Consider the following 11483-nt stretch of genomic DNA (forward strand, 5'->3'; position numbering starts at 1 on the left):
AAAACTGTCCCTCACCAGCCACATCTTTCCTAAAATCACCAAACAGCAATACTCCTGGGGTTTAGTTCTATAGTTAGGATCAATGGTCAAAAATACAGGTTGGCCAGCACTCTCCACTAGGAAAGAGCCAACCTTCAAGGATGTGAAATGATTATGACAATAGACAATTCTAAGGTAATTCGTCACCATCAATGTAGAAAACATTCTGTCTTTTCAAAGGCATTTATTTGCATGAAAGATGGCATGTGCTTTGGGAGGAATTCCTGGAGTCTCTTGGTGGAGGCAGATCCAGTAAGTGATAAGTGACTTTATACAAAAAGGCTAATTCGGGGGAATGATTCACTTTACAAAATAATGCTTCACTTTACAAAAATATTTCCCTCCAGTGTTTCTTTCTACATCTAGCCCGTATTAGCATGTTAATAACATGAGACCATTTTATAAAAATAGTGATGACCTCATCACTTTTAAGGGGCACTCCTGTGGGGATGATGAACCTAAGGATTGGGCAATGTTTACAGACCAGGGCAAGACTTCAGCTGTTATTGGCAAGGACCCTTTGTCCTCCAACAGATCTATATTCCAGCAACTCAAAGTGTTACCAGCTGAAACTTCCTGAGGCTCCCAGGAGACAGCTGTGGGGCAGGGATGCCATCGTGGATTTCATAAGCGGGAGGGAAATCCCAGGCTCTGAGAGACTGAGTGACTCATCCAAGGTCACCAGCAAGTCAGTGGGCAGGCTTGGGGCCCTCCCTGCTGGCAGCCCTGCCCAAGCGTGCTGCGGATTTTTAAAAGCTCAAAAGTTCCTTCCCCCAGAAGCTCAATTCCCCTCCCCTCGAGTGTGGGCTCAACACTAAGGGATAGAAAACAGAAAGGGAAGTGTAGTAACTTCACAGGAGAGAAATCTCACAAATACCACCTTCCTGAATGTGAACACCAAGGTCAACATCACCAGTAATAAGATAATCGCAGTCATGTGCCCTTGGATACAAGCAGTGAAAGGCACCTCATCTCTACAATATTCTTCTCAAACCCTGTAAACTTCAGTTTAATTATGAGGCAATATCAGTCAACCCCAAATTGAGGGACGTTCTACAAAATACCTGACCACTGCTCTTCAAAAGTGTCGAGGTCATAGAAGTCAAGGAAAGACTAGGGCACTGTCACAGACTGGGGGAGACCAAGGAGACACGAGGCACTAAATGTAATGTGGGATCCTGGATGGGACCCTAGAACAGAAGACTGGCCGTAGGCGGAAAGCTGGGGAAGTCTGAAGAAGTCTGTTGTTTAGTTAATCGTATTGTACCGGTGCGAATATCTTAGTTTTGACAATGTACCGTGGTTATATAAGGAGATAATATTAGAGGAAGCTGGGCAAAAGGTATTTGGGGACTTTGTACTGTCTTTGTAACTCTTCTGTAAATCTAAGATTTTATTTTCAAACAAAGTTTTGTTTTTGTTTTTAAAGTCCAGAGGTGATTGAGATGCTTAATCCTCCATGTCTTTTTCTTTTGGGAAGGGGGTGGTGGCAGAGGGTAGCATCATGGCGGGCTTGCATCTGGCCAGTCTGGAAAGTTTTGGCTTCTTCTGGGGAAAGAGCTGCATCACATTCCCTAGATTCTACAGAATGCCACACCACCCACCCTGTGTTCTGAGATTAGCCCAGCTGCCTGTTGGAGGGCGACAGTGCCCGGGAACGTCAAGGAGGCTCGGCCAGACAGCTGGGACCGCAGAACCAGGGAGGAAAATGAACACAGTCTCTATGGATGCAGAAGTCAGGATGCTTCTCAGACCGATTTTCAAGACTTAGGGAATCTCATGATTCAAGAATATAAAGTTAATCCATCACCATCTATCAATCACACCTATCAATATGCATATACAATGGTCAAAAGGAGAGGAGTGGAGCTCAAGAGTTTCAGGGTTCTATGGGGGGGTGGGTGGGAATCAATGTTTCTTGCCTACTCTGAGAGTCCCTAAAGATGGCCAGCATCAATTTCTTCTTTTCAAGGAATGCACACAGCTCAACCCATCACTGGCTGGGATTTCTTTTCTCTTACCCTTCAATCTGCATTGGCCAGTAGAATACGGCAGAAGTGATGCTGTGCTCGTTCTGGATCTAGCCTTTAAGAGTGTGGCACTTCTGCTTTTTCTCTCAAAGCTCTACACCCCAAGACCACCCTGCTGTGAAGAACCCTAATTTAGCCATGAGGAGAGGCCAGAGAGAGGAACAATGAAGTTCCAGACATGTGAGTGAAAACTTGAACCTTCCAGCCCAGTTCAGCTGATGCCAAAAAAAAAGCAGAAGAATCGCCCTGCTGATCCCATTCAATTCATAGAACCATGGGAAATAACAGAATATCGCTCTTGTAAACCACTAAGGTTTGGGTTGATTTATCATATGGCAATGGATAACTGAAACACTCACCGATGTGCATTTTTTTAAAGATTTTATTTATTTATTTGATAGAGAGAGAGAGAGAGAGAGATCACAGCAGGGGGAGCAACAGAGGGAGAGGGAAAAGTAGGCTCCCTGCTGAGCAGGGAGCCCCGATGTGGGACTTGATCCCAGGATCCTGGGATCATGACCTAAGCTGAAGGCAGACGCTTAATTGACTGAGCCACCTAGGTGCCCTTCACTGATGTGCTTTTTTTTTCTTTTTATTAAACTTTTATACTTGTTCTCATACATTTCAATGCTTCTTTAAACTTAAGAAATCAGAATAAAAGGAAAGGTATGCCTCATTTATATAAAGTTGTGAAATATTTTCGACAGATGTTAAATAAGGAATTGGATATCAGACTGTGTTACTTCTCTGCTCTTAACCCCTATCACCTTCCCATCTCACTCTGGATGAAAGCCATGTTATTCATATGGCTTGCAAGACCCCATATGATCTGTTCCCTACCCCTTGCCTCCCTGACCTCAACCTCTACCACTCATTGCCTTTGATATTCCTTGAGTATGAAGGGCATGGTGCACATCAGGAACTTTGTATTTGCTATTCCTTGTGCCTGGAATGTTCTCCTCCTAGGTTTATTCATGACTTGCTCCTTACTGCCTTCAAGTCTTTACTCAAATGTTACCTTGTTAATGGAGTCTTTCCTAACCTAATTGGAAATTGTTACTCTCCCCTTCCCTGACCCTTTTACCCCTGCCTTGCTTTTTTTTTTTTTTCCCCTCCAAAGCACTTAAGGCCACTTAACATATTATATATTACTATTCAACTTATTTGTGGTCATCGCTCCTCAGGAGAACCTCAGCTCCAAAAAAGAAGTTTTTGCTTGTTTTGTGTACTGCTAGAAACGCAGCCCTTAAAGTAGTCTCCACGTCCAACACGGGGCTTGAACTCACGACCCTGAGGTCAAGACCTGAGTTGAGATCAAGAGTCAGACGCTCAACTGACTGAACCACCCTGGCTGCCCCAAAAACCCAGAACTTAAAACCGTGTGTGGCACAAAGCTGATAGTCATTAAATCTTCGTTGGATGGATGAATGAATTTTTCTAAAACCCAAAGCCTCACATCTGGATGGTTGCAGGCTGATGTGTGAAGGACATCCTCACTTCCTGGCAATGGATGGCATTCCTGTTCAACTCTATTAGACAAGAGGGAACCACAAGAGTGGTTAGAAGAACCTCAAGCCAGAGGTCAGCAAACTTTTTCTCTAAAAAGCCAGAGTAAATATTTTAGGCTGCCTGGGCCACGTGGCCTGTATCACAAATGACTCTGTCATTGTAGTATGAAATCAGCCACGGGCAATGGGTAAACGTATGAGTGTGACTTATGCTCCAATAAAACTGTATTTATGGACACTGAAATTTGAATTTAATTTTATGTGTCACAAAATATTATTTTTTTAAAATCTTTTCAACGATTTAAAATGTAAAAACCATTCTAGGCTTGCAGGTCATATAAAAATAGATGGTGGACCAGATTTGGGCTACAGTTTGCTGACCAGTGCTATTAACAATCTCCAAGTGACTCAAAGTGTGGGAGAGGAATTCAATTTCCAGGGAGACTAGCCAGAATATTATTCATTTTTAAAGGAGTATTATTTGTATATGACTTCATGAATATTCATAGTGATTTTTGCATGCTGGGCACTTTTATAGCCAGTATGCCTGGGTGAGAAAGCACAGGGCAGGAGCCAAGTTAGAAGAAGCAATCTTCAGGCTGGGTATGCCAAATCCACTAACCTCTTCTACTTCCTTCCTCTGAGAAAGAGAGGGCCCCACGTGGGAGGAAGCAATGGTAGGCCATCACAGATGGGGTGGCCCAGGAATCAGACTGATAAAGGTGCTAAGGCTGTGAGTTTGTTTCTCGTGTGGGCCAGTGAGCTCCTGACTGAAGTCCACACCACTGGCCCTGGGCAGCTGTCTCGTGTAGGCTGGACAGGAGGGCCGGGGGCGGGTGGTGTCTCACTCAATGCCTTTCTGACCACAGGAGAGAGGGAGGCATTTTAGTAATCAAAACATCAGCCTTAATGTCTCTGGGCATGGCGCTGGCCCTTTGTGACCTCTGGAGGTGCATTGTGGGAGGGGCGGGGACAAAAGATGACAAGATGTCACTTTGTACTGAAAAGGAGTATTTTAGAAAAAAACTTCAGAACGAAAAATTCCAAACATACACAGAAGTAGAGAACAAAGTAAAATGAGCCCCCAGGTACCCAATCACCCAGCTTCAAGGGCTGTCAACTCTGAGCCAGACCTGTTTCATCTGTAGCCCAACCCCTAGATGAGTGGAGTAAATTCCAGATATCATGTCATCTCATTAGGTGAAGGCTATTTTAATTACACAGGAATTCATTATTTAGAATTCCAAAACTACTCAAAATTCATTTAGAAAAATGAAAAAACAGAAAAGAAAAGCAATAAAAATAATCCACGCTTTTACCAACAAGTAATCATTGTTAACTGTTTCTCCTTCCACATTTTAAAAAACAAAAAAGTATCTTACTATAGATAGCCTTTGGAACTTGATTTTGCCCTTTCTTGACAGAGCTATGGCAATCTTTCCATGCTAATAAATATACACCTGCCTTATAGTTCTTTTTGTTGTTTTTGGGGTTGGGTGCAGTATACTTTATTGATGGTACATGACAGGGTAGGGCTCCCCAAGCCCCTCCCCTTCTTCAGGGGGTCTGGGATGGAAACTGTGGAGGTTGGGGGATTCTCAGGGTGTTGGGGGATGAGTTGGGGCAAGGACTTCCCAGCAGCCGAAGGCTTCTCTCTTCCTCTTGCTCTCACCAGGGCTGGTGGTCCAGGGGGCTCTTACTTCTTGGAGGCCATATGGACCCTAAGGTTGTTGTAGCCAAATTCATTGTCATACCAAGAAATGAGCTTGACAAAGTGGTCACTGAGAGCAATGCCAGCTCCAGCATCGAAGGTGGGAGAGTGGGTGTCACTATTAAAGTCACAGGAGACCACTTGGTCCTCAGTGTACCCCAGGATGCCCTTGAGGGGAACCCTCCAATGCCTGCTTCAACACCTTCTTGATGTCATCATGTTTGGCAGCTTTCTCCAGACAGCAGGTCAGATCCATGACTGACATATCGGGTGTGGGGACATGGAAGGCCATGCCAGTGAGCTTCCCATTCAGCTCAGTGATGATCTTGTCTACAGCTTTGGTGGAACCAGTAGAAGCAGGGATGATGTTCTGAGCAGCCCCTCGGTCATCATGCCACAGCTTCCCAGAGGGGCCGTCCATGGTCTGGGTGGCAGTGGTGGCACGGACTGTGGTCACAAGTCTCTCCACAATGCTGAAGTTGTTATGGATGACTTTGGCCAGAGGGGCCAAGCAGCTGGTGGTGCAGGAGGCATTGCTGACAATCTTGAGGGAGCTGTCATACTGTCTTGGTTCACGCGCATCACAAACATGGGGGCATCAGCAGGAGGGGCAGAGATGATGACCCTCTTGACCCTACCCTTCAAGTGAGCCCCAGCCTTCTCCATGGTGGTGAAGACCCCAGTGGACTCCACAACATACTCAGCACCAGCATCACCCCATTTGATGTTGGCAAGATCTCACTCCTAGAAGATGGAGATGGGCTTTCCATTGATGACAAGTTTCCCATTCTCATCCTTGACTGTGCTGTGGAGTTTGTGGTGGGTGTAATCGTAACAGAACATGTGGATGTGGACCATGTAGTTGAGGTCAGTGAAGGGGTCACTGATGGCAACAATATCCACTTTGTTGGATTTAAATGTGGCCCTGGTGACCAGGTGCCTGATATGGTCAAATCCATTTACTCTGACCTTCACCATCATGTCTCAGGGATGCGGCTGGCATTGCACCAGAAGAGATGACTATCTGTCAGATGGGGAGGAGCAGAGTGCATTATGGTTCTTAATGGCTCTGTCTGTATCCATTATGTGGCTCTTCCTTAGTCTTAAAACCAGGTCCTTATTGGTGTGTATTTAAGTTAATTTAAAATTTTTGCTATTAGAATTAACTTGCATTAAACATTTTTGGCCAGATATCTTGTACGCTTGTTTGATCATTTCCTTTGGATAAATTACTAGCATTCCTAGGGCATAGGGCACCCACGTATTTAAAGATTTTTTTAAAGATTTTATTTATTTATTTTAGAGTTAGAGAAAGAGCATGCAAGTAGGGAGAGGTGCAGAGGGAGAGAGAAGGGAGAATCTCAAGCAGACTCCCCACTGAGCACAGAGCCAGACAAGGGGCTCGATCCCACCACCCTGAGAGCATGACTGGAGCCAAAATCTAGAGTCAGACGCCCAACTGACGGAGCCACCCAGGCATCCCTTAATGATTTTTATTCATATTGCCAAGATGCTTTCTAGTAAGGTGATATCGAGGCCATACCAAGTAAACCAGGAATGCATAAGAATGCTCATTTGCCACATCTTTGCCAGCACCAAGTATTAATGTTCTTCTAATCTTTGCCAATTGGATAGGTTGAAAATTGTTTCTTGTCATTTTAATTTGCATTTCTTTGATCATGAGGGAGGCTATTTTGAAAATGTTGGTTGGCCAAGTTTTCAGGTTTATTTTCTAACTTTATTATGGAAAATTTTAAAAACCTAAATGCAGAGACAATCCCTATGTAGCTGTAACCCCACTTCAGCATTTATGATACACAGCCTACCTTGCTTCCCTTATATCATCCTCCTTCCCCTTCACATACATGAATCCACCACATTATTTTAAATCAAATCTCAAACATCATATTCATTATACATTTTCAGTAAGTATATTAAATTTAAAAGGATTATTTTTGTATCATAACCATGATATTATTATCAAACTTAAAAATAACAAATGGGATACCTGGATGGCTCAGTCGGTTGAGGGTCCAACTCTTGGTCTTGGTTTGGGTCTTGATCTCGGGGTCATGGGTTCAGTCCCCACATTGAGCTCCATGCTGGGCGTGGAGTCTACTTAAAATAAATAACAGTGATGTGGTTATTCTGAAATATAGTTCCCACTAGAAAGGCGGGCAAATACTTAGTTCTTTCTTAATTTTGCAGCTTTTGCAAAATGAATTGGTTCCCTAGCCTCTTCCAAAATTATCTGAGAGTTCTCTTATTTTTTTATATTTTAGAATAAAGTTTCTTTCTTTCTTTCTTTTTTTTTTTTTAAGTGAGCTCCACACCCAATGTGGGACTTGAACTCATAACCCTGTGATCGAGAGTCACACCCTCTATCAACTGAGCCAGCCAGGTGCCCCAAGAGTTATTGTAAAGTATCAGTATGAGTTCATGGATCTGGACATGTATGATGTGTTTTGATTCAATACAGTTATTATTATTTTTTATGCTCAAATTTCTCTACCTTTGGTCAGTGGGGAGCCACTTCAAGTTCATGCTGTGTCCTTACGACATCATTATGGAAGTCTTTGACAGCTTTGCTTTCTGATATGACAGATGTTCCACTCTCATTTTGTACCTCGAAAATCATATTGTTAGTATTAATATCGATATTCTTATTTTGAAACTATTTCCAATATATCAAATGAGTATGTTGGTGTTCTTAGGAACCAAGATTTTTACCATCAAAGAAATAAATATATAAAATCAAGTAAGTTAAAATACAGGAATTCGGGGAGCCTGGGTGGCTCAGTTGGTTAAGCGACTGCTTTCGGCTCGGGTCATGATCCTGGAGTCCCGGGATCGAGACCTGCATCGGACTCCCCACTCGGTGGGGAGTCTGCTTCTCTCTCTGACCCTCCCCTCTCTCATGCTCTGTCTCATTCTTTCTCTCTCAAATAAATAAAAAATCTTTGAAAAAATAAATAAAATACAGGAATTCTAGGTTAGAATTGGATATTCACTATAAACTAATGATGTAGTTTCCTTTAAAAAAATATTTTCCAATACTTTCCGTTAAAACACCTAGAACAATGACCAATCTAACCACAAAGAGAACTCCATTTTCCTAGACTGTGTTTTATAAATATCATTTCTCATTAAAACTAGGGGTCTCTGGGTAGAGGTTGATGCCAGGTCTGGGGCAAGAAATTCATATGGGTTTTTGATAGACATTTATGTGAGGACATAGGTGTATGTGGTTTGATATTTTACTTATAGCGATTATCTTCATTTAGTGCTATTGGCACATCAAAATCATATTTTTTTGCAACTGAAAAAGTTACAACTTCAGTATGTATTTACTCTTCTTTTTAGGATTACTTTTGAAATGTTGGTATTGTGTTAACAATCCTCGCTGAAGCAGTGAAATAAAGCCATATATTGAAATGAGAAGTATCGGTGTAGACACTGCAGAGACCACATTGTTGATGGCTAAGCCCTAGTTAATCGTAACCTCAACAATTTATTGTGCAGATAAAGGTTTAACCTGCTGTAAAAGCAGAACTCTCAAAGAAGTCCTGCAAAGCCTGGGTCTCGATATTTACCTATAGAGATAACAATGACTCCGAGGCTGCTTTTTTGCATCAGGTCTGGTTAAGGCATAGTACCACCTTCTATCAGAGTCAGACAGAGTTCTGGAACAGCCTTGGAGGTGTGCTCAGCACCACTGGGATGCCTTGCCTATCCATCTCTGAAATGATGCCTCTTCTCTCAGGTATGTCTTCAGAGACCCTATGAAGCAGCTGTAAGTAAAGAAGGATTGATTATAAACTGTGTGTCATTTCAAGGCAAGAAATGACCATGTGATTCAGTAACCGAGGCAGTTGCCCTCTCTTCTTCATCGGCGGTGGCCTGGTCTGCTTTCTCTGTTCTCCGTTATCCCTTCTTTGAGGCTGTATGATCACCTGTGCTTCTCAGCTGCTTGTTTGTTTCTCTTTTCTTGTTCATGAACTTTCCTGCTTCCTAATCACTTGCCCACGATTCCCTGATGGGTGCCACAAAATGGCAACCTCGATCCCTGCGTCTATGTGACCTCTCGGCTCAGCTCCCCAAAGAGAGCTGATTTGTTCTCAGTGCTTCATATCCAAGTTCCTGGGGGAGAGAACTTGATGAGCTCAGTTTGGATTAATGGCTGGAGGTAGGGTGGAATTGTCTGGTACAAGGGTTTTGTCTCCAGGGTGTCTGTACCTATAGACAGTCCATTAGGAAGAGCCTGTAGGAAGTGGGTGTGGGATAGGGAGGCATGACTCCAGGAAGCTGTCCTGATTCCCTCCAGATTTGACTGTTGGAAACACCTTGGTATTCACCTGGTCACTGGGGCAGGGCTCATTTAATGCACTGTATTTAAATGATCTCTTTATGTGTCTGTTTCATTTGCTTGACCATAAACCCTTAAGGATAGGGGCGCCTGGGTGGCTCAGTCTGTTAAGCATCCAACTCTTGATTTTAGCTCAGGTCATGATCTTGGGGTCATGGGATTGAGCCCCGTGTCGGGTTCTATGCTTAGCACGGAGTCCGCTTATCCCACTCTCTGCCCCCTCCCCTGTTCTTTCTCTCTCTCAAACAAATAAATAAAATCTTAACAACAACAACAGCAACAACAAACTCTTGAGGATGGAGCTATGTATCTATGTACCTTTTTCTCTTGGAGACTGAACAACATGGCAATGAAAGTAAAGGCATTGAAACTACATAGACTAGGGTTCAAATACCAGGGTTGCTGCTTGTTATAGGTGATCCAGGACAAGTGTTCAGCTTCTTTACGTCTCAGTGTCCTCATCCATAAAATGGGGCATCGTGATAGAAAGCCACAGGGTGGTTGGGAATATGACAGAGAGAGCACAGGCCCAGAACTTAGCACAGGCTTGGATATGGGAAAGGTTCCAGAAATGGTGGCTTTTTATTATGCACAACCGTTTGCTGAGGACCAGAAAGATGTTCACTCCTGTGCAAGTCACAGTGGGGAATACAAAGATGAATAAAATATAATCTCACTCTGTAGGAACTCACAACTAGCAGAGGAGGGATGGGTGATAAGAAGCACCTCTACCTTGTGTTTTTCTTTAGTTCTGAAGGCTTCTACCATGAAAGCACCTTTGGCATAGACATCTTTTATTTGGTGGAAGCCTCCCTCCAACGTATAGGAAAACAGAACCCCGACACAGCCATGATATACATCATCCTGCAAGCATTGTCAAGGATTAGAGATGAAAGTCACGGACAACAGAAGATGGGCCGAGTGCAGACAGCGCAGTTAGACAGAGCCCTCCAAAGCCTCACTTTGGTCAGGCAAGGTCCCATGGGACGTCCCATGACATACTGGCCACTTAGGACACTTTTACTCTTTGGGATTATCCTTGACTTTTGCATATAGTGGAGAGGTGGTGAGACTCCCCCAAATCTTCCACAAGGTCCGAACTATCTTGTCCGAAAGGAAAACAACCCAACACTCTTCTTCCCCCATTTTCAGTTTCAAGATTCTGCCTATTCAAAATGAGACTGCCTTTTTCCTGCTTTGCATTCATTAATACATTTAATTTTAGACTTGGGGATGGGGGTGACTGGAGCTGAGGGATATTTTTGTGGTCTCCAGGAGATGACCCCTGGTTCTCGGAGGGGAGACCACAGCCAGGCCTTCCCGAGTCTCCACTTCCCACCCCCATCCCTCACAATGTCTCCTGTGCTCCATCAGCATATGGCTTGGTTGGCTTGCTTTCTGCTTCTTCTGGAAAACAAGTTTTGGCAGGAGTTGACCTCTCCTTTTCCCATCTGGGGGGTCTCCTATGGAGAAGGCCCACTTATCGTGTTCATAGATCCCCAATAACCACTCTGCTTGACTTGGTGGGTACAAGACTTGCTAAGGGCTATCATTACAGCAACCGCAATTTCTAAACCCATTATCAGAACTTTAGAGCTGAGGTCTGGGAAAAGGAGGCAGACCCTGTGAAAGGGAGTCATACCTGGGAAAACAGGACATGTCTGGGCAAATGCGGAGATAAGACGTTGAGCTCTGGGAAAGTAGGGAAAGAAACAATCCATTCTGAGAAAAGCCAAAAATAGTCAAACAAAAACATCTCACCGAAAACAGGCTTCCAATTGTGCATAAAGCTAAATGGGTGAGTCAGGGTCCTGGGGTGGCTCTGGGGC

General features: G+C 43.7%; 1 pseudogene; it reads right to left on the minus strand.

The window, feature by feature from the left end:
• Window positions 1-5273: 5273 nt before the first annotated feature.
• LOC114200037 (glyceraldehyde-3-phosphate dehydrogenase pseudogene) lies at window positions 5274-6266 on the minus strand (annotated as a pseudogene).
• Between the last annotated feature and the right edge of the window lie 5217 nt (window positions 6267-11483).

This window comes from Eumetopias jubatus, unplaced genomic scaffold (genome assembly GCF_037043125.1).
Source record: "Eumetopias jubatus isolate StellerSeaLion01/CBP00866 unplaced genomic scaffold, mEumJub1_p1.0 scaffold_17, whole genome shotgun sequence".
Taxonomy (NCBI): Eukaryota; Metazoa; Chordata; class Mammalia; order Carnivora; family Otariidae; genus Eumetopias; species Eumetopias jubatus.